Raw genomic sequence first — 22,906 nt, 5'->3', positions numbered from 1 at the left:
TGTTCATCTCATTGGTATGAATGGAAATTTCTTCCATTACTTTGACCAGCCTGTTTGCTTCTTCACTCGTGGAGGCTGTTGTTGTTGATCCTGTTGTTGTTGTAGTCTGTGTAGATGTTAGAATTGCAGTGGCCATTAGAGCAGTGGGAGCTAATGTTGCTACCAATGTAGAAGGTACAGTTGTGGTCACTGTTGGAATGACAGTTGCAGGAGCATTATCAATGCTAGCTTGTTTGAGTTGGATCAAGCTATCCAACTCCTTCTCCATTTCCTTTAACTAGTCATTCAGTTGCAGCACCAAGTCCATCATTTCCTCATGATTGGTCTAGCTTTCTAGGACTTCGTTTGTCTGTGGGTGTTGCAAATGAGGCAAATTGAGCTGTTTCTTAAAGGCTGGTATGTCCTCATTCTTCTTTTTAATCAGTTTCTCTGTGGCCTTTACATCACTTGGGTCATGGCCCAGTTCAATAACCAAGTCCTCCAAGGACTTTATCCTGGTCTCTTTAGCCTGTGAAGAGGCTCTCTCCAGCTTGAATTGAGTTGTTATATTGTCTAATGAATCCTACAATTTATAAGAAGTCATGGCCTTTGCTGTCAGGGTGGAGTATATCATTTCTCCAGCCTGCTTGTGAAATTTGATTTGATCAATGGGATGAACAATCCTAGCCAAGACCTCAAAATCTGTCTTCTTGTAGTCTACTGAGGTTTTCAATTGTTGTACAATCGGCTGCAGGAATGAGACTTGGATTTTTCCCTCTTTGGTGTCAAATGATGACATCAGTCTGGTCTGGTTTGGCGATATGAGCTTGAGATATTGGGCATATGTCTCTGCCTTCAGTCTCTCATTCCTCATCTTTATGTCTTTAAATCTATCTTTGATGTCTTTTTCCTTGTCAGCTGTCCTGACATAGGAAGATATCTCCATACTCGGTTGTTTATCCATCAACTATGTGTTGGATGTTGAAGGTTGTTGTGTTTCCTCTGATGCAGCTGGCTCTTTGCCTTTCTGTCCTATTGCCTTACTATCAATTATTTCTTCTGATGCAATGTTATTCTCATTTTCAAAGACATGATTCAACTTGGGCCTCTTGCTTGGCTCAACCAGCTCATCAATGGTCTCCATGGCAGAGCTAGATGCCTCATCTCTACTCCTCTGAGGATTCTTCTCCTCATTTGGTGGAGTCTGTATGATAGGAGGAGTGTTCATTGGCCCTCCTTGCTCTGGAACCTACAGGAAAGAGTTATGATCAAATTATCTCTCCAAATCTATAAGTGTATTCTCTATGTTCACAAAAGTGTTGTCAATGTTAATTAAAGTGTTCTCCACCCACTCATCCTGGTTAGCATATTGTTCAATGTCATGCCTTGGGTGGTAGATGTATGCTCCCAACTTGACCTTGAGTCTGAGCTTGTTTATGACCCCATGAGGGTCATAGTGCCACATGAAACTATTTTTGAATTTCATTTGTTGAAGTAACTTGTCGGCCTCTGGTCCAGCTTCTCTGTTGTTGCAAATAAATGGGCCCATCTGGTTCTTCACTTTGAATTGGGTTTTCTTCCTATAAGCTAGGAAGTTAATATCATCAGAGCTAATGATTTTCCTGAAGTACTCAAAAGCAAATATCCTCATAGGGAGGTATTTGGGAAATTTGTAGGGAGCGAGCTCACAGCCATAAATCCTGATCTCTGTGTGGTTTTGGTATAAGTACCAATCTCCCACCTTGTTATTCTTGGCTAATTGTAGCACTCTTTTAATCTCTGGGCTGATTCTAGGCTGAGTCTTAGAAGTTAGCATGTTCATAACTGGATATACAAAAGAGTCTATAAAGTCTATGTAGGTGAATGAGGTGGAAAATTGGTGGACCAAGGGTGTCCAGTAGATGACTGATCTTTCCTTTCCCTTGGTGTCCAGTTTCTGGATCTTCAAAGGGAATTTATTTGTTTGGAGTGAAAATGGATAAGAATTCCATGATGACCTCATCCACAAACTCGTTTGATGTGCATCCTAGGATGCATGAGAGAATAGCGATTATTCTCCTGCCAGTCTCTGAGAAAATAGTGGCAACATAGGGTGGAATGTCTGTAGGAGTATGTCTCTCCTCAATGATGAAATTGTGGAATACTTGTTTGATCTTGGTTGGGTCCATTGTGATGTATAGGTCCAACAGTTGTCCAATGTACAAAGGAGTCGTATTAGGACTAGGCTAGGTTTGTAGCATCTGGTTGATGGATTCAATAGTGATGGTGAATAATATCTCATGGTTTGGTTCCTTAATAGCCGTATGGCTTGGAACATAACAAGCATGACAAAAATGTACTATGTCTGGGAATAGGTGGACTTCTGGGAATGTATATTTGGGCAAATTGGATTCCCAAAGGTTTATATCATCAACATGGTTTAGGAACCTGTCCTTAGCCCAGCAGTGAATTCTAAGAAGGTGGGTTGGAGTGGTTGTGTCTTTAATCTGGAAATCCCTATTTGCCAGGGCCAAGTGGTCAATGTCTAAATGAGGGGTTGTCACTCATCTGACATCTAGAGAGGTCTGGGCAGCCATCTTTGTGATAAAATAAGGGAATTGGGCTTATACAGCTCGTAAAAATGAAGTCTTGGCAACTCTAGTACAAGGATTGGGTATTAGCAATTTGCAGGTAAGAGTTTTGGTATTTTAGGAGAGGGAATACTCTCAATTTAAGGGAATTCAATTAAATTCAATCAATTATTTCATGAATTTTACTGTACATTTTAAATTGAGAGGATTGTTCTAGTTTAATGTCAAAATACCTTGAAATTATGGTCGGGGTTGCAAACTGGTCTTTAAATGGTGGTTGTAGAAGTTTTTGTGGCTTCAGGTGTGCTATGGATGGCCGAAATTGATGTCTAGAGCTTCTTTGGGCTGCAATTGGTAGTTGGAACTAGTCACAAAAGCTCAAGGGTGTACGAGGGCTTAGAATTCTTTCACAAAGAAAATGCATGAAAAGAGTGAAAATGGGGGTCTATGGGCTTTAAACTAGGAATGGTTAGAAAATTGGCAAGGAAAAATGTTTTTATGAACAGTGATGGTTTTGCTATATGGCGGGGAGGCATTATTTAGGGGATATCGCACTAATTATGGGGGTCGAGTGGTATTTGTCGAGAGCACGCGACCTAGCGCGGTGCCGCCACGTAACCCAAGGGGGCTCAAGCAATATCGCCATATCGTGTTCTCTCGGGTCAGTAAAGGTTGGGTAGTGAGCGGGCGCGATATGGGCGAGGGCCATAGGATCTGGGAGTGGATGATCCAACAGTCATCGTGTGGTGAAGTAGCATGACGGGGAAGGGGGGCAGGATTTAGTAGGGCCCATGGTTAATTACCCTTAAATGTAATTAATCACTGTATAAATGCGGGGTTAGTAATGTAATGCGGGTTTATGGAATATAACAGGTAAAAGTGAATTTTCAGGATTAATAAAGTAATGCGGGGCGGGGGGGGGGCAATAGTTAAGATAAGAGGTTTAGTGGGTCTTTTTGGGATTTTAGGGGAATTAATCAAAGGGAAAGTGATTTTTGCAAGGGAAAAGGGTTTCCCACAAGGGGAAAGGGATTTTTGGAAAAGGGGATGAATTTAGAAGGTAAATTGGCTAGGGAATGTGTGAAAGCAAGGGGTAGGAATCAAAATGAAGGGAAATGGTGTCTTCACAAGCCATGAAGGGGTAAAAAGGAAATTAGTAAGTATATAGTGGGGGGTGAAATGCAATGGGGGGGTTTAGGCAAATCAACTTATGAGCATCCTTTTTCTTTCATAATTGCTCCTGCACACTGAAACACATGATTAAACATGATAGATGTGCTTATGCCTCAAATAGCTTGTATTTCTGCAACCTTTCTTCTACTTACCCTTTTACTTACCCTAACATTTTTTCTTCACTTTGTTGGGTGCACTTAAGCTAGCAAACCCTTTTCTTTCCTTTTTATTTTATGAAACAAACTATCTACTTCTAACCTTATATCTTCCAAGGGCTCAGATTAAACTAATGAGCTCCTTTTATTTCTCTACCTATCTACTAATTTGCCAAGATTAAACTGTTTGGCCAGATCTTTATTCTCTAGCTATAAACATGAAATTCAAAGCATGAAGTAGTCAAGATTAAACAATTTGACTATCATGGGTTGTGGCATGTATGACAAGCTACACACAACCATTATTTAAGACAGTAAAGCAAAAAGTAGTGGCACTTGGACTTGCACACTTTCATGATCTTTTTTTTGTTTGGGGTTCATATTTTTTCATTTTTTTCAACTTTCTTATTTTTCTTGTCATTTGATATTTGTTTTAGGACATACCCTCTTTACATTTTTTAATTTTAATATGGAGAACATTTGCAGAAAGAAAAGGTATGTACAATATTACAAGACTTAATCTCAGCCAATTCAAAATTATGAATCCTATCACTATAGGACTCTAACGCATCAAATGACGAATGCCACATGAAATAGCGTCAGACATCAATTCAATCTCTGCACTATACTCATTGATGTTATTAGTTGAGTGACCCATACAAATCCCTTTTAAACTCACTAAATCACCATTTGGAGCATAAATACCTGACACTATGGAGGAAAGGTTCTGAGTACTACGATTAGCGACATCAACATAACCAACATATGGATGAAGGAACACCGACATTTGAAAATCAAATGTAATCCAATGTTAACAGAGATGATAGGAAGATTTGAGGAAAACACACTGTAAACACACCAACAAACCTATACGATATGTACACAATGACTATGCAAACAGAATCTAGGCATAGTATTTTTTAAGGTAGAACCCATTGTTTGGCTGCGCCAGAGGGATTTTGTCAAAATAAATGAGCTCATAAGCCCCTTTCACAAGTACATGTTTGAATATATACGGGCCTAGCCACATTGGCTCGAGATTCCCAACCCCTAACTTATCGACTTCCTAATCATACAAAAAGGCTAGATCACCTTCCGAGAAGGCACGAGGTCTAACATTAATTTTGTATCGTGCTTTGATGCATTACTTATGGGCCTCATTAGCCATGGTGGCATCACGTTGAGTTGCATATAAGTGTGCTAGATGCCAAAAACACTCTTCTTCTGTGGAAATTGCGGGGAGAAGTTTGATGGCAAGCTTTAAAGATTTAATCCACCATTCAATGGGAAGGATTTCCTCTAGACCATACACCAACTGAAAGGGTGTGAATCCAGTTTCAGTCTAGATAGAGGTTCAGTATGCCCACAAAGATGCAAAGTGATGATGTTCCAATTTTTTTTGTGAATCCCTATCATGCGTTGTAACATTGTTTTCTAAACTTTGTTAACATTTTACTTGTCTGTTAGCCTATGGGTAATAGGGAGTTTATCTATCATGTTGAAGGCCCAACTTGGCATTAAGTTTAGACATCATGTGATTCCAAAAGTATTTCCCATGGTCTGTAACAATAACTTGCGACAAACCAAATATAGAAATGACATGATTAAAAAGAAATAATGCAGTTGTTTTTCTAATGTTATTATATGTAGGCATTGCTTTGTCCCATTTGGTAAAATAATCTACAACTACAATGATGTCCCATGCATGAGATTTACGATTATAAATCTGGAAAGCATGACACTTTTGGCCTATAAGGATGCAATATCAAAACATGGTGGGCTAAAAGTAGCCAACCCACCAAATTTTTTGGGTGGTGGCATAGCCAGACATATGTCCACCACTTGCTCTAGCATGACATTCATTCAAATCTTTCTCAACCTCCTCATCATTGAGGCACCATCTAAAGATCATATCGACACCACGACAATAGAGCATGTCACCAATTATAAAGTAATTTTGGTCCTGGTATTGAATATGCCATTAATCAGAGTGAGATATATTAGACCAGAATATCTGGATTCGAGATAGATAATGATGTATCCATACTTAGGATTAGATGAATCAATAAGAAACAATGACTCTTCAAGAATAAAATCGCTAGATGTAGAGTCAGTTTTGGATGAGGGAAGGTCGCATATTAGTTCAAAAATAACTAAGGAATTTTGAGATTTGATTTTGATGAATTCCAAATCAAACTCCTGGAGAATAACAATCCATTTATAGTATTCCCCCCCCCAGAAAGTGTCTTGATCGAATGCATGTCATCGGGTTGCAATCAGAAACTGCCATAGTCTTCTGAAGCATAATGTAGTGGCGAAATATTTGAACAATTTGGACAACTTCCAAGCTAACTTTTCGACGTCAGTATATTTGATTTTAGTATCTTTTAAATTATGACTCAAATAATAAATTGGACATTCACTCCCCTGGCGATCTCTTTGGACCAATACCATAGCAATGGTAGTAATAGTCACAACAAGATACATGAAATAATCAAGTTGATAATTAGGGGGATACAACAATGATGCTTGAGCCAAAACATATTTCAAGGCATCATAAGCCTTTTTAGGTGGGATCATCTCAATGGAAGGGAACTTCTTTCTTCAATAGGCGAGTAAATCCTTTCATCAATTTTGCATAGTTTGGTACAAATCTCCATAAAACGTTATCCTTCCCTTGGAGGCATTGTAACTAAATAGATGAGGAAGGTGGATGAAAATCAAGGATCGGATGTACTTTAAGTGGATCGATATAGATTCCTTGCTTCAACACAATGAAGCCAAGAGGTTTACTAGATTGGACACAAAACATGCATTTGTGTGGAATTATCCTGATATTGGAATGTCGACAACATAAGAAAATATCCCTGAGATGCATTAGATGATCCTCATGATGTTTGGAGTGGGAAGGTAAATCATCCAAATAGGGTTGTACAATATGCTTGATATCATGGAAGGCATAATTCATAGCGCTATGAAAATTTGCACCAATGTTCTTCAAATCGAAAGGGAGATTACGATAGGAAAATGTACCCCTTGGAAAAATAAATGAAATCTTATATTGATACGATGGGAGTATGTTGATTTTATTATAGTTGAAAAAACCATCCATAAACAAAAAAAATTTCACTTACAGCACAGCCATCAAAATTTTGGTCAATAAATAGGGTTGGGTAGTTGTCTTTAGGACAAGTATGATTAATATCCTAATAGTCGACATGTACTCGAATCATTTCTTGTTTCTTCATCATAGGGACTATGTTCGAGACCAATTAGTGAGAGTTACTGGGTAAATAAAACCAACATGTAGAATTTTTTCAACCTCTACTTTAATTGCAACAACTTTCTTAGGGTGAAATGCACGTAAGTGTTGTTGAACTGGCTTAGAATTTAGATAAGTTTTGATCTTACATACTATGATATTTAGATCAATACATGCCATATCTTAATATGTATAGGTGAAAAAATCATGAAATTATTGAAAAGGGGATTTATAAATCTTTCAACCTCATCAGGAGAACAAGTTGCACCAATATGGACATTTTCAATAACTCCAGGTTTAATCGAAATATCGAGAAGAAATTTCTCTTGAATATTTTCTAAATTATTCTCACAATCGGTGCCATGAATAGAAATGGAATCTATAAATATATCGGTAATATTGGGTGAGTAAATGTCTCCAATATTATTCTCAAGGATTTCGAGTAAGGTGGAATGAGGATGATTATCATTCCATGGTGCATCATTTAACATCATGATTTCCATGATGCTTTCATTAGTATAGATTGCGATTAAGAAAGGATCAAAATATGAACTAAAATATTTGGAATGATCAAAATAATCTATCGACGAATCAAAATCAGAATGTACCGAACAAGCTGAATAGATGATTTCGTGTTCAAGATAAATGGGGATAAGTGACATGTGGTCACCAAATGTATCAACATTATAATTTTCTGGTACTATCTGGGGATCAAATGGAATAGTACAATAAGAGATCATATTTATAAATGCAACCTGATTTAGAATGTCAGGAGGAGGGAGTGAAAAAGTTCCCATCAAAGAGGAATCCTTCAATAATCCTACTCGAACATGTTGATAAGAATGTGGGAATTCTCCAACAAGAGGGATGGTTCCTGTATTTTGAGAATTATTAGCAAATAAGGAAAGCTAATCAATGACCATGATGGCCCCTTGGTGAGGGAAAGTGATCACCCTAAAATAGGTTGACACGAGAAGCACCTTTGTCCACAATTGTCCAATGGATGGTCTTACTTCGAACAAAAACCTGGATCATAAATGCTAGTTGTGGGGGAAGTTTGGGAGTATGACTCTCATTATTAAAGACCAGAAGAATCAAATCCAAAGTATCTATGCCTCCAACTGTAGAAGACAAAGACCTCTTTTGGGTAGGACAATTTTGTAAAACATTGAGAGTTGTCACATGAGAGGGAACTTCAGCCAAGTCCTCAACTATATTATAATTCTGCGCAACTCTCTCACAAGGATTAAATGTAGATTTGTGAATAAAACCTTTGGGAGGTATAACATTTAATTCAGGCGGTACCACATTTGGAGATGTAGAAAATATGTGATAGGTTAACCCAATAATGCAATATAAATCAATGAAGAATACTATAACCTACTTCCACTATCAATTTGCGGAAGATTAAAGATCGAGATAAAAAATATAACCAAAACAAGAAGAATAAATGGCATGTACACATGAAAATAATTTTGGGGAAATCCTCAGATAAAAACCCCACACTATTGTATTATCATAGATGGTGGAAATTCATAGGAATTATAAAAGGCTTTAGCTCTCACAGCTAACCAGCTCTCAGTACAATCCTCATAGATGCTCACAGGAAATCTTGGCTTATCTCTAGCCTTCCTCTCTGCCCTCCAAGATCCTATTTCCTTGTGTTGTTCCTTGTGCATGATTAGCCTCTTACCAAGTGGAAAACTGGCCTTCAAAACTATGCAATCCTCACGGATGAATCCTTGACTGCATGCATGAGTTTTCTCCATGAATAAACACATGCAACTTGTTATCACAAAATCAAGCACTGAAGGCTGCCAATCAGCAAGATTCTGTGTAACTATTTCAAACCAGGCTTTGGACTAAGGCTTAGCCTCCTTAGTCTGAGAGGGCTCTCTCACAGATTACGAATATTGGCTAATGACAAGAAAAGATGGCTAACTCTTATAAGACACATGAAAAATATGTTGGCTGGACAACATTGAATTTATTCCCATTGGGCTTATGGAGTCTCTCATATCTCAGCAAACAAAAACACTATCTTTTCATGGAAATCAGGGCACTTTACATCTAAATGTTCAAACATAACTTACATGAAACCACAGTTTGCAAAGGCATACAGGAAGTCAGAGCATGATCCATGAGTTCTGAGTGATTATGCATTTACCAAACTGTAAAAGAACATTAAAGAAAATATACCATCACACATTTGAACAAGAAGATCCATTGTGAATCCTGAGAAGAAAAACAGTCCTCTGTATTACTAAAACTCTGTTTACACACAAGCCAAAACAATCTTCAAAATATCCAACCCCCATTACATAGAGGTTTCAGCTATATATAGACACATACTTCTAACTACTTAGAGCTACCTCCTCCAGCATGAGGGGAGCTCGATGACTGCCACTAATGACACCTACTAACGTTTAACTAACTAATTAAATACATTAAGTGCTGAGCTGTAATTACAAAGAGTCCCAACTAAACTAAAACTCTAATTCTATCCTCCTCGTAACATGATTCCTCCTTGCAGCTTTGACACTTGGCTTCCTCTTCGTTTGGCTGAGATGGCATGAGATGAGCAATTAATATCCCACGTTGGCTTTGGATACTGAAGGCTTTGATCTGCTCCGTGTTGGCTGAGAATATCCCTAAATTTTCGGTTCTGGTCCCCCATCACTTCGAATATGCAGCAGCATGAACTTTAAGTCTTTAATAGCCCAAGAATAAAGGGCATCACCCTGTTCTTGATATGCTGGAGGCTTCTCTGATGAACAGGTGTGCCAACCAAAACTTCTCGTATGCAGCTCCCTTAAAACCCTAATCACCGAGAATAAAGTGGCTTTATGACCAAAAATTTAAACTTAGGTTAAAATATTTCACCTTTTGTTAAAAGTACACCTGGCATATTTTGAATGGCTGTAGCAGCCTCCTTTGATCTCTTTCATGTCACCTAGGTGTTCTCTTTGCCAATTTCTGATTATTCCATCAAACTGTTTGCCTGCATTTTTAAAACAACACCTACAGCAGTTTCGCAGTTTCGTACCGTGCTGCGAAACTGCGAAACTGTTTTAAACAGTTTCTCTTTTCCCTGAGATTTTATTGCTCTGCCACTTGATTGCAAAACTCCTGAACACCAATAGGACTGTAACTTTCACTGCTGGTATGCTTAGTACAGGTGCATGGATATTCTTCATGTACTGCACCAATCTCTGTCACAATACTTGGAGCTGGATTATCTGAAACTTCTCAACAAGAGCCTCAGTTCTCTAGTTTTGAAGCAATAATCCTTAAACACCATATCTGACATGTCCTGATTGTTGATACCATACCCTTGGATTTATCCTTGAGATCTTTGAACTTCACATTCCGCATATTCTCAAATGAGAAAACATATACTGAGATTAAAGTAATGAAATCAAGTTCACACAAAGACAGCAAATAAGATCAGTATCAGAATCGTTTGGGCATAATATTAGTCTTTTGTGAGCAATCAATAACTGTAGAACTGTGCATGTATTGACTCCAGAAGAATCTGTAGTTGGAAGGATCATGAAGTGATCAATTGGGGCTTCAGGTGCAGTAGTCAGCCATCGTTGTACAGCACTTCCATTGAATAAAACATCAAACGAACATGCTAGGTTATGAACTCGAGCTCGCATTTGATCTATGAACAAATCTACCTTCCGCCTAGTATTGATGAAAATCACATTCTGTGTGATTGCCAAAGTTTCATACAGGTCACACATTGTATCATGTTTCCCATCTTCTCGTTCAACATTGACATAAAACTGTTTGATACCCTCCAAAGTAGGCTCATCTCTTTTTCTTTTTTCCTGTTCTTTTTAGAGGGTCTCTCTCTTAAAGGTTCTTTATCTTTCTCAAGGAGTGTTGGTTGGGACTCGTCCTTCAATTCATTTGGAACTGTTTCTGATTTGACTGTTGAAGCATCCTTTTCAAATGAGAGAGAGAGCTGAAATTTGACTGATCGTGTTAGTACTGTAAAAGCTTCAGGAAGAGCAATGCCAGATAAAATACAAGCTGCTGGAGCCAGCACTAGCATAAGCCGAACCATTACACCAGAAAAGTACACAGATGTCACAATGTAGAGAACCAAAAAGGAGCTTGCATCGGACAATGGCAAGAACATGCAATGATGCCTGCAGGGACTAGAAATGCTAGTACATTTATATCCATAAAATATGAAGGCCAAGTAGGCGGTTGATGTTCACCGACACTCGCAATAATAGGAATATACTTGCTCGCATAGGTCGGATCAAGAAGACTTAGACTTCGTCCACTCCATCCCTTTGTGGGACTTGCTGCCACTAATGCAACCAATATTGCTACCAATGCAATAGACACAAACATTCCAACAGAAATTACAAGAGTTATTGCCACTTTGAACATCTTAGCCGACACAAAAGATCAAAGCAAATATAGCTACAGCCTCATTATCATAACTGCCAGCCACGGATCGTGAGATGTATGAAGGCACCATTGCTAGAATGGCTGCTGCAGTGAGGCCTGCACCAACACCTTTAACTTCCTTTGTCAAAAGATATGTTGCCCAAGCTGCATTTGCTGAGAAGATGGGAGCAGTGAAGACACAAACGGTTTCTACTGAAAGCGGTATGTTGAGAGAATTAAATACCCACCACATTGTCCCTGTTGTCAAAGTGAGACCAGGATACACTGTTCCTCCAATGACACGTTCCAGTGGGTACCAGGTTCGGTCATCGAACCAGTTCCAAAAGTTGTAGACTCCACTCTTTGTGAGATACTTTGTAACTCTGTAATTGAAGTAAGGATCGAACCCATGAATGACGCTCTCATACTTGATAACCGAAAAAAGCCGAATGGAAAACGCGAGAATGGCCACTAAAATGAGGATGATCGTCGAATTTCAATTTCAAACTGTCGTTCTCCTTCAGCATCACCATAAGAGCCGAAACAGGAACTTTGTTCATCTGCACTATTAAAACCTTCTCCATCTCCATGTGCAATAACAGCCACTGCCAAGGTATTTATAAATTTCCTGTAAATTTCCAACTTGGCTAACCGCCTCCTGACCAGGATACTGAAATTTCAGAGTAGCCTTATGCAATTGGGCAATACTGCCAGAAGCAATGAGCTTCTCTTCAAAGTTCTCAAAAACTTCATCAGTTCTACGACCAAAAGCCCTTTCAATAGTTTCATGTGTGTATGAAAATTTATGTGCCGGTGCATTTATGTGCAGTTTTGCGAGCTCCTTACACAAGTCTCTGGGTAAAAGATATCTATTTGCGCCATGATGAACCAACTTTAGTGCTTCCTTCAGCAGTGAACCGAGCAATCTCGTTCCTCCATTGAATAACAGCTACCATGGGACAAACAACAAGGGTGCCTTTAACCTGAGGTAGTACCTTGCAATTACTAAAGCTGTCACCTTCAGATTCAGAACTGATGACAAGCATACACGCATGAGCTTGAGAGAATGCCTCTTGTAAAGTGCATCCACCCCAAAGCTATTTTTCATGACAGCTGCTATGGATTCGAACAAATCCCCAATTTTGTAGCGCAGCCTAAAACATGTTGCGCTGCGAAACTACAAAAGGCTTTATGCGCTGCGAAAACACTTAAAAATTATTACATGAGCTACGAAATAACCTAAAGAGCTTTGTGAGCGGTTTTGAAATTTTGGCATTAGAATTTTCAGTGATAACAGTGGCTCCACTTGGGATAGTGTGCTCCTGTAGTACACTAAGAACTTGCAGGTCCAGTGCTTTATCCATTTATGACAAACTGAAATTTGCTCGACAATCATCCCCTTCAAGCTTCTGGGGCCTTCACCTCGGGCTTAAGCTTGATGATCACTGTAGGAGAAAGAAATCTACATCTACTAAAAAAAACATGCTCAGTCAACCTTGAGCTTATTTGCCTTTTCCTACCTACCTACCCTAACAATTCAAACTTCTTTCAGCTCAATCAATGTGAAATTTCCAATGTAGCCAATCATTTGTCTTATCTGATGTTTGATTTCTTTGACTGCATCGGAGTTCAGAGCCAATATGATATCGTGATGACCGCTGCCACTGAAATTGTCTCTGATCTTTATAGGAAAACTGAAACACTGGAGAGTAAAACTCTTCCATGTAGTCAGCTATAGGATCCCAGAATACATGATCAGCTAGATTTTTCTTGTAACTTTCCGGCTGTGCAAACTGATCTTCAACAACAGTGTACTCTTCCTCAATCGTAAAAGAGAAAGGAAGCAACACCCTCTCCTTGTGTTCTATCATAAAAACCTTTTGAAAAGAATGATCATCATAACATTCTTCATTTTCAGGCCACTGATTTTCAACCAAACAAGACCCCTTTGAGGTGCTATCCAATTTGCTATTTGACAAGCTATCCAACTGCTTTTCTGAAAAATTCCAACAAACAATGGAATTTTCCTCATTATTATCATCATTCTTTGGTGTAAGCTGCTGCAAGAAATTACAAAAATGAACAATCTTTTCCTCTGCATGAGGGTCATAAAAAATTTCTTCCAACATTTCTTCTTGCTGTTTGCAATCATGTTCATTTTGATAATGATCCGAAGACTGACAAGTCTGCTGCATCTCTACATCAATATCAGAGGATTGAACATAGTTTTCATAAGTAAACCCCTGCTGCTCTTCATGCTGCATTTCATGGGATGTTATACTTTCTCCTTGGTGCTGGAATGCATTGTTATGGAGGGCCTCTAAAATTTCTTCATCCATAAATTCATCATCACCATAACAATCCTCGAAATACTGAATAAGATTTAAAGAATGCCTACAGCAATCTTTGAGCAGCAACAAGGAAGGGTAACATTCTTTATACATTTCACAGAACACATCATGGAAATCAGCAAGAGTATATATTGAACCATTTTCTAGACTTTTATACCAAGACCATGCTTTTCCTTCTAGAGTGGTCATAAACATCTTCATGAGACAATCCTCAGGGAAATGAACCTTAAGACTGCGTACATGCATATGGAATTTAACCAAATGGAGAGCAGCATCATCCTTCTTTTCATCTTTGAATATTGGAAGATCCTCTAACCAATCAACCTTTGGCATAGGATTTGGAAAACCAGGGATATGAGACCGATCCATAGGAGCATACCTGGCATTCATTCTTGCAGTAGGATCCATCTTGAAACTTCATCAAGCTACTGATCTTCTAGCAGTGGAGTCACCTTCTAATTTGTTATTTGATGTGTGGAGTCGCCAAGGTAGTTTTGCAGCCTCAAAAGATGTCTGAGCTCCTGCTACCTTCAGAAGTTCAACCATTGATTTCGGGAATGAATAATCTTCAGACTCCCGGCAGACGCACCAAAATGTTATCACAAAATCAAGCACTGAAGGCTGCCAATCAGCAAGATTCTGTGTAACTATTTCAAACCAGGCTTTGGACTAAGGCTTAGCCTCCTTAGTCTGAGAGGGCTCTCTCACAGATTATGAATATTGGCTAATGACAAGAAAATATGGCTAACTCTTATAAGACACATGAAAAATATGCTGGCTGGACAACATTGAATTTATTCCCATTGGGCTTATGGAGTCTCTCATATCTCAGCAAACAAAAACACTATCTTTTCATGGAAATCAGGGCACTTTACATCTAAATGTTCAAACATAACTTACATGAAACCACAGTTTGCAAAGGCATACAGGAAGTCAGAGCATGATCCATGAGTTCTGAGTGATTATGCATTTACCAAACTGTAAAAGAACATTAAAGAAAATATACCATCACACATTTGAACAAGAAGATCCATTGTGAATCTTGAGAAGAAAAAGAGTCCTCTGTATTACTAAAACTCTGTTTACACACAAGCCAAAACAGTCTTCAAAATATCCAACCCCCATTACATAGAGGTTTCAGCTATATATAGACACATACTTCTAACTACTTAGAGCTACCTCCTCCAGCATGAGGGAGCTCGATGACTGCCACTAATGACACCTACTAACTTTTAACTAACTAATTAAATACATTAAGTGCTGAGCTGTAATTACAAAGAGTCCCAACTAAACTAAAACTCTAATTCTATCCTCCTCGTAACATGATTCCTCCTTGCAGCTTTGACACTTGGCTTCCTCTTCGTTTGGCTGAGATGGCATGAGATGAGCAATTAATGTCCCACGTTGGCTTTGGATACTGAAGGCTTTGATCTGCTCCGTGTTGGCTGAGAATATCCCTAAATTTTCGGTTCTGGTCCCCCATCACTTCGAATATGCAGCAGCATGAACTTTAAGTCTTTAATAGCCCAAGAATAAAGGGCATCACCCTGTTCCTGATATGCTGGAGGCTTCTCTGATGAACAGGTGTGCCAACCAAAACTTCTCGTATGCAGCTCCCTTAAAACCCTAATCACCGAGAATAAAGTGGCTTTATGACCAAAAATTTAAACTTAGGTTAAAATATTTCACCTTTTGTTAAAAGTACACCTGGCATATTTTGAATGGTTGTAGCAGCCTCCTTTGATCTCTTTCATGTCACCTAGGTGTTCTCTTTGCCAATTTCTGATTATTCCATCAAACTGTTTGCCTGCGTTTTTAAAACAACACCTACAGCAGTTTCGCAGTTTTGTAGCGCGCTGCGAAACTGCGAAACTGTTTTAAACAGTTTCTCTTTTCCCTGAGATTTTACTGCTCTACCACTTGATTGCAAAACTCCTGAACACCAATAGGACTGTAACTTTCACTGCTGGTATGCTTAGTACAGGTGCATGGATATTCTTCATGTACTGCACCAATCTCTGTCACAATACTTGGAGCTGGATTATCTGAGACTTCTCAACAAGAGCCTCAGTTCTCTAGTTTTGAAGCAATAATCCTTAAACACCATATCTGACATGTCCTGATTGTTGATACCATACCCTTGGATTTATCCTTGAGATCTTTGAACTTCACATTCCGCATATTCTCAAATGAGAAAACATATACTGAGATTAAAGTAATGAAATCAAGTTCACACAAAGACAGCAAATAAGATCAGTATCAGAATCATTTGGGCAGAATATTAGTCTTTTGTGAGCAATCAATAACTGTAGAACTGTGCATGTATTGACTCCAGAAGAATCTGTAGTTGGAAGGATCATGAAGTGATCAATTGGGGCTTCAGGTGCAGTAGTCAGCCATCGTTGTACAGAACTTCCATTGAATAAAACATCAAACCAACATGCTAGGTTATGAACTCGAGCTTGCATTTGATCTGTGAACAAATCTACCTTCCGCCTAGTATTGATGAAAATCACATTCTGTGTGATTGCCAAAGTTTCATACAGGTCACACATTGTATCATGTTTCCCATCTTCTCGTTCAACATTGACATAAAACTGTTTGATACCCTCCAGAGTAGGCTCATCTCTTTTTCTTTTTTCCTGTTCTTTTTAGAGGGTCTCTCTCTTAAAGGTTCTTTATCTTTCTCAAGGAGTGTTGGTTGGGACTCACCCTTCAATTCATTTGGAACTGTTTCTGATTTGACTGTTGAAGCATCCTTTTCAAATGAGAGAGAGAGCTGAAATTTGACTGATCGTGTTAGTACTGTAAAAGCTTCAGGAAGAGCAATGCCAGATAAAATACAAGCTGCTGGAGCCAGCACTAGCATAAGCCGAACCATTACACCAGAAAAGTACACAGATGTCACAATGTAGAGAACCAAAAAGGAGCTTGCATCGGACAATGGCAAGAACATGCAATGATGCCTGCAGGGACTAGAAATGCTAGTACATTTATATCCATAAAATATGAAGGCCAAGTAGGCGGTTGATGTTCACCGACACTCGCAATAATAGGAATATACTTGCTTGCATAGGTCGGATCAAGAAGACTTAGACTTCGTCCACTCCATCCCTTTGTGGGACTTGCTGCCACTAATGCAACCAATATTGCTACCAATGCAATAGACACAAACATTCCAACAGAAATTACAAGAGTTATTGCCACTTTGAACATCTTAGCCGACACAAAAGATCAAAGCAAATATAGCTACAGCCTCATTATCATAACTGCCAGCCACGGATCGTGAGATGTATGAAGGCACCATTGCTAGAATGGCTGTTGCAGTGAGGCCTGCACCAACACCTTTAACTTCCTTTGTCAAAAGATATGTTGCCCAAGCTGCATTTGCTGAGAAGATGGGAGCAGTGAAGACACAAACGGTTTCTACTGAAAGCGGTATGTTGAGAGAATTAAATACCCACCACATTGTCCCTGCTGTCAAAGTGAGACCAGGATACACTGTTCCTCCAATGACACGTTCCAGTGGGTACCAGGTTCGGTCATCGAACCAGTTCCAAAAGTCGTAGACTACACTCTTTGTGAGATACTTTGTAACTCTGTAATTGAAGTAAGAATCGAACCCATGAATGACGCTCTCATACTTGATAACCGAAAAAAGCCGGATGGAAAACGCGAGAATGGCCACTAAAATGAGGATGATCGTCGAATTTCAATTTCAAACTGCCGTTCTCCTTCAGCATCACCATAAGAGCCGAAACAGGAACTTTGTTCATCTGCACTATTAAAACCTTCTCCATCTCCATGTGCAATAACAGCCACTGCCAAGGTATTTATAAATTTCCTGTAAATTTCCAACTTGGCTAACCGCCTCCTGACCAGGATACTGAAATTTCAGAGTAGCCTTATGCAATTGGGCAATACTGCCAGAAGCAACAAGCTTCTCTTCAAAGTTCTCAAAAACTTCATCAGTTCTACGACCAAAAGCCCTTTCAATAGTTTCCTGTGTGTATGAAAATTTATGTGCCGGTGCATTTATGTGCAGTTTTGCGAGCTCCTTACACAAGTCTCTGGGTAAAAGATATCTATTTGCGCCATGATGAACCAACTTTAGTGCTTCCTTCAGCAGTGAACCGAGCAATCTCGTTCCTCCATTGAATAACAGCTACCATGGGACAAACAACAAGGGTGTCTTTAACCTGAGGTAGTACCTTGCAATTACTAAAGCTGTCACCTTCAGATTCAGAACTGATGACAAGCATACACGCAGGAGCTTGAGAGAATGCCTCTTGTAAAGTGCATCCACCCCAAAGCTATTTTTCATGACAGCTGCTATGGATTCGAACAAATCCCCAATTTTGTAGCGCAGCCTAAAACATGTTGCGCTGCGAAACTACAAAAGGCTTTATGCGCTGCGAAAACACTTAAAAATTATTACATGAGCTACGAAATAACCTAAAGAGCTTTGTGACCGGTTTTGAAATTTTGGCATTAGAATTTTCAGTGATAACAGTGGCTCCACTTGGGATAGTGTGCTCCTGTAGTACACTAAGAACTCGCAGGTCCAGTGCTTTATCCATTTATGACAAACTGAAATTTGCTCGACAATCATCCCCTTCAAGCTTCTGGGGCCTTCACCTCGGGCTTAAGCTTGATGATCACTGTAGGAGAAAGAAATCTACATCTACTAAAAAAAACATGCTCAGTCAACCTTGAGCTTATTTGCCTTTTCCTACCTACCTACCCTAACAATTCAAACTTCTTTCAGCTCAATCAATGTGAAATTTCCAATGTAGCCAATCATTTGTCTTATCTGATGTTTGATTTCTTTGACTGCATCGGAGTTCAGAGCCAATATGATATCGTGATGACCGCTGCCACTGAAATTGTCTCTGATCTTTATAGGAAAACTGAAACACTGGAGAGTAAAACTCTTCCATGTAGTCAGCTATAGGATCCCAGAATACATGATCAGCTAGATTTTTCTTGTAACTTTCGGGCTGTGCAAACTGATCTTCAACAGCAGTGTACTCTTCCTCAATCGTAAAAGAGAAAGGAAGCAACACCCTCTCCTTGTGTTCTATCATAAAAACCTTTTGAAAAGAATGATCATCATAACATTCTTCATTTTCAGGCCACTGATTTTCAACCACACAAGACCCCTTTGAGGTGCTATCCAATTTGCTATTTGACAAGCTATCCAACTGCTTTTCTGAATCATTCCAACAAACAATGGAATTTTCCTCATTATTATCATCATTCTTTGGTGTAAGCTACTGCAAGAAATTACAAAAATGAACAATCTTTTCCTCTGCATGAGGGTCATAAAAAATTTCTTCCAACATTTCTTCTTGCTGTTTGCAATCATGTTCATTTTGATAATGATCCGAAGACTGACAAGTCTGCTGCATCTCTACATCAATATCAGAGGATTGAACATAGTTTTCATAAGTAAACCCCTGCTGCTCTTCATGCTGCGTTTCATGGGATGTTATACTTTCTCCTTGGTGCTGGAATGCATTGTTATGGAGGGCCTCTAAAATTTCTTCATCCATAAATTCATCATCACCATAACAATCCTCCAAATACTGAATAAGATTTAAAGAATGCCTACAGCAATCTTTGAGCAGCAACAAGGAAGGGTAACATTCTTTATACATTTCACAGAACACATCATGGAAATCAGCAAGAGAATATATTGAACCATTTTCTAGACTTTTATACCAAGACCATGCTTTTCCTTCTAGAGTGGTCATAAACATCTTCATGAGACAATCCTCAAGGAAATGAACCTTAAGACTGCGTACATGCATATGGAATTTAACCAAATGGAGAGCAGCATCATCCTTCTTTTCATCTTTGAATATTGGAAGATCCTCTAACCAATCAACCTTTGGCATAGGATTTGGAAAACCAGGGATATGAGACCGATCCATAGGAGCATACCTGGCATTCATTCTTGCAGTAGGATCCATCTTGAAACTTCATCAAGCTACTGACCTTCTAGCAGTGGAGTCACCTTCTAATTTGTTATTTGATGTGTGGAGTCGCCAAGGTAGTTTTGCAGCCTCAAAAGATGTCTGAGCTCCTGCTACCTTCAGAAGTTCAACCATTGATTTCGGGAATGAATAATCTTCAGACTCCCGGCAGACGCACCAAAATGTTATCACAAAATCAAGCACTGAAGGCTGCCAATCAGCAAGATTCTGTGTAACTATTTCAAACCAGGCTTTGGACTAAGGCTTAGCCTCCTTAGTCTGAGAGGGCTCTCTCACAGATTATGAATATTGGCTAATGACAAGAAAAGATGGCTAACTCTTATAAGACACATGAAAAATATGCTGGCTGGACAACATTGAATTTATTCCCATTGGGCTTATGGAGTCTCTCATATCCCAGCAAACAAAAACACTATCTTTTCATGGAAATCAGGGCACTTTACATCTAAATGTTCAAACATAACTTACATGAAACCACAGTTTGCAAAGGCATACAGGAAGTCAGAGCATGATCCATGAGTTCTGAGTGATTATGCATTTACCAAACTGTAAAAGAACATTAAAGAAAATATACCATCACACATTTGAACAAGAAGATCCATTGTGAATCCTGAGAAGAAAAACAGTCCTTGTATTACTAAAACTCTGTTTACACACAAGCCAAAACAGTCTTCAAAATATCCAACCCCCATTACATAGAGGTTTCAGCTATATATAGACACATACTTCTAACTACTTAGAGCTACCTCCTCCAGCATGAGGGGAGCTCGATGACTGCCACTAATGACACCTACTAACTTTTAACTAACTAATTAAATACATTAAGTGCTGAGCTGTAATTACAAAGAGTCCCAACTAAACTAAAACTCTAATTCTATCCTCCTCGTAACATGATTCCTCCTTGCAGCTTTGACACTTGGCTTCCTCTTCGTTTGGCTAAGATGGCATGAGATGAGCAATTAATGTCCCACGTTGGCTTTGGATACTGAAGGCTTTGATCTGCTCCGTGTTGGCTGAGAATATCCCTAAATTTTCGGTTCTGGTCCCCCATCACTTCGAATATGCAGCAGCATGAACTTTAAGTCTTTAATAGCCCAAGAATAAAGGGCATCACCTTGTTCCTGATATGCTGGAGGCTTCTCTGATGAACAGGTGTGCCAACCAAAACTTCTCGTATGCAGCTCCCTTAAAACCCTAATCACCGAGAATAAAGTGGCTTTATGACCAAAAATTTAAACTTAGGTTAAAATATTTCACCTTTTGTTAAAAGTACACCTGGCATATTTTGAATGGCTGTAGCAGCCTCCTTTGATCTCTTTCATGTCACCTAGGTGTTCTCTTTGCCAATTTCTGATTATTCCATCAAACTGTTTGCCTGCGTTTTTAGAACAACACCTACAACAGTTTCGCAGTTTTGTAGCGCGCTACGAAACTGCGAAACTGTTTTAAACAGTTTCTCTTTTCCCTGAGATTTTACTGCTCTGCCACTTGATTGCAAAACTCCTGAACACCAATAGGACTGTAACTTTCACTGCTGGTATGCTTAGTACAGGTGCATGGATATTCTTCATGTACTGCACCAATCTCTGTCACAATACTTGGAGCTGGATTATCTGAGACTTCTCAACAAGAGCCTCAGTTCTCTAGTTTTGAAGCAATAATCCTTAAACACCATATCTGACATGTCCTGATTGTTGATACCATACCCTTGGATTTATCCTTGAGATCTTTGAACTTCACATTCCGCATATTCTCAAATGAGAAAACATATACTGAGATTAAAGTAATGAAATCAAGTTCACACAAAGACAGCAAATAAGATCAGTATCAGAATCGTTTGGGCAGAATATTAGTCTTTTGTGAGCAATCAATAACTGTAGAACTGTGCATGTATTGACTCCAGAAGAATCTGTAGTTGGAAGGATCATGAAGTGATCAATTGGGGCTTCAGGTGCAGTAGTCAGCCATCGTTGTACAGCACTTCCATTGAATAAAACATCAAACCAACATGCTAGGTTATGAACTCGAGCTCACATTTGATCTGTGAACAAATCTACCTTCCGCCTAGTATTGATGAAAATCACATTCTGTGTGATTGCCAAAGTTTCATACAGGTCACACATTGTATCATGTTTCCCATCTTCTCGTTCAACATTGACATAAAACTGTTTGATACCCTCCAGAGTAGGCTCATCTCTTTTTCTTTTTTCCTGTTCTTTTTAGAGGGTCTCTCTCTTAAAGGTTCTTTATCTTTCTCAAGGAGTGTTGGTTGGGACTCGTCCTTCAATTCATTTGGAACTGTTTCTGATTTGACTGTTGAAGCATCCTTTTCAAATGAGAGAGAGAGCTGAAATTTGACTGATCGTGTTAGTACTGTAAAAGCTTCAGGAAGAGCAATGCCAGATAAAATACAAGCTGCTGGAGCCAGCACTAGCATAAGCCGAACCATTACACCAGAAAAGTACACAGATGTCACAATGTAGAGAACCAAAAAGGAGCTTGCATCGGACAATGGCAAGAACATGCAATGATGCCTGCAGGGACTAGAAATGCTAGTACATTTATATCCATAAAATATGAAGGCCAAGTAGGCGGTTGATGTTCACCGACACTCGCAATAATAGGAATATACTTGCTCGCATAGGTCGGATCAAGAAGACTTAGACTTCGTCCACTCCATCCCTTTGTGGGACTTGCTGCCACTAATGCAACCAATATTGCTACCAATGCAATAGACACAAACATTCCAACAGAAATTACAAGAGTTATTGCCACTTTGAACATCTTAGCCGACACAAAAGATCAGAGCAAATATAGCTACAGCCTCATTATCATAACTGCCAGCCACGGATCGTGAGATGTATGAAGGCACCATTGCTAGAATGGCTGCTGCAGTGAGGCCTACACCAACACCTTTAACTTCCTTTATCAAAAGATATGTTGCCCAAGCTGCATTTGCTGAGAAGATGGGAGCAATGAAGACACAAACGGTTTCTACTGAAAGCGG

General features: G+C 39.2%; 3 pseudogenes; all 3 read right to left on the bottom strand.

Moving 5' to 3' along the window:
* Window positions 1-946: 946 nt before the first annotated feature.
* On the bottom strand, window positions 947-12,657 carry LOC149150003 (dolichyl-diphosphooligosaccharide--protein glycosyltransferase subunit STT3A-like; annotated as a pseudogene).
* Window positions 12,658-16,412: 3,755 nt separating this feature from the next.
* On the bottom strand, window positions 16,413-18,162 carry LOC149150002 (dolichyl-diphosphooligosaccharide--protein glycosyltransferase subunit STT3A pseudogene; annotated as a pseudogene).
* A 3,817-nt stretch (window positions 18,163-21,979) lies between these two features.
* Window positions 21,980-22,690, bottom strand: LOC149150001 (dolichyl-diphosphooligosaccharide--protein glycosyltransferase subunit STT3A pseudogene; annotated as a pseudogene).
* Between the last annotated feature and the right edge of the window lie 216 nt (window positions 22,691-22,906).

Source organism: Pinus tabuliformis, chromosome 9 (genome assembly GCF_031772625.1).
Source record: "Pinus tabuliformis cultivar Carrire ecotype Pingquan chromosome 9, CPIR1, whole genome shotgun sequence".
Classification (NCBI taxonomy): domain Eukaryota; kingdom Viridiplantae; phylum Streptophyta; class Pinopsida; order Pinales; family Pinaceae; genus Pinus; species Pinus tabuliformis.
The sequence above is the reverse complement of the archived record's forward strand: the minus strand, read 5'-3'. Positions and strand labels throughout refer to the sequence as shown.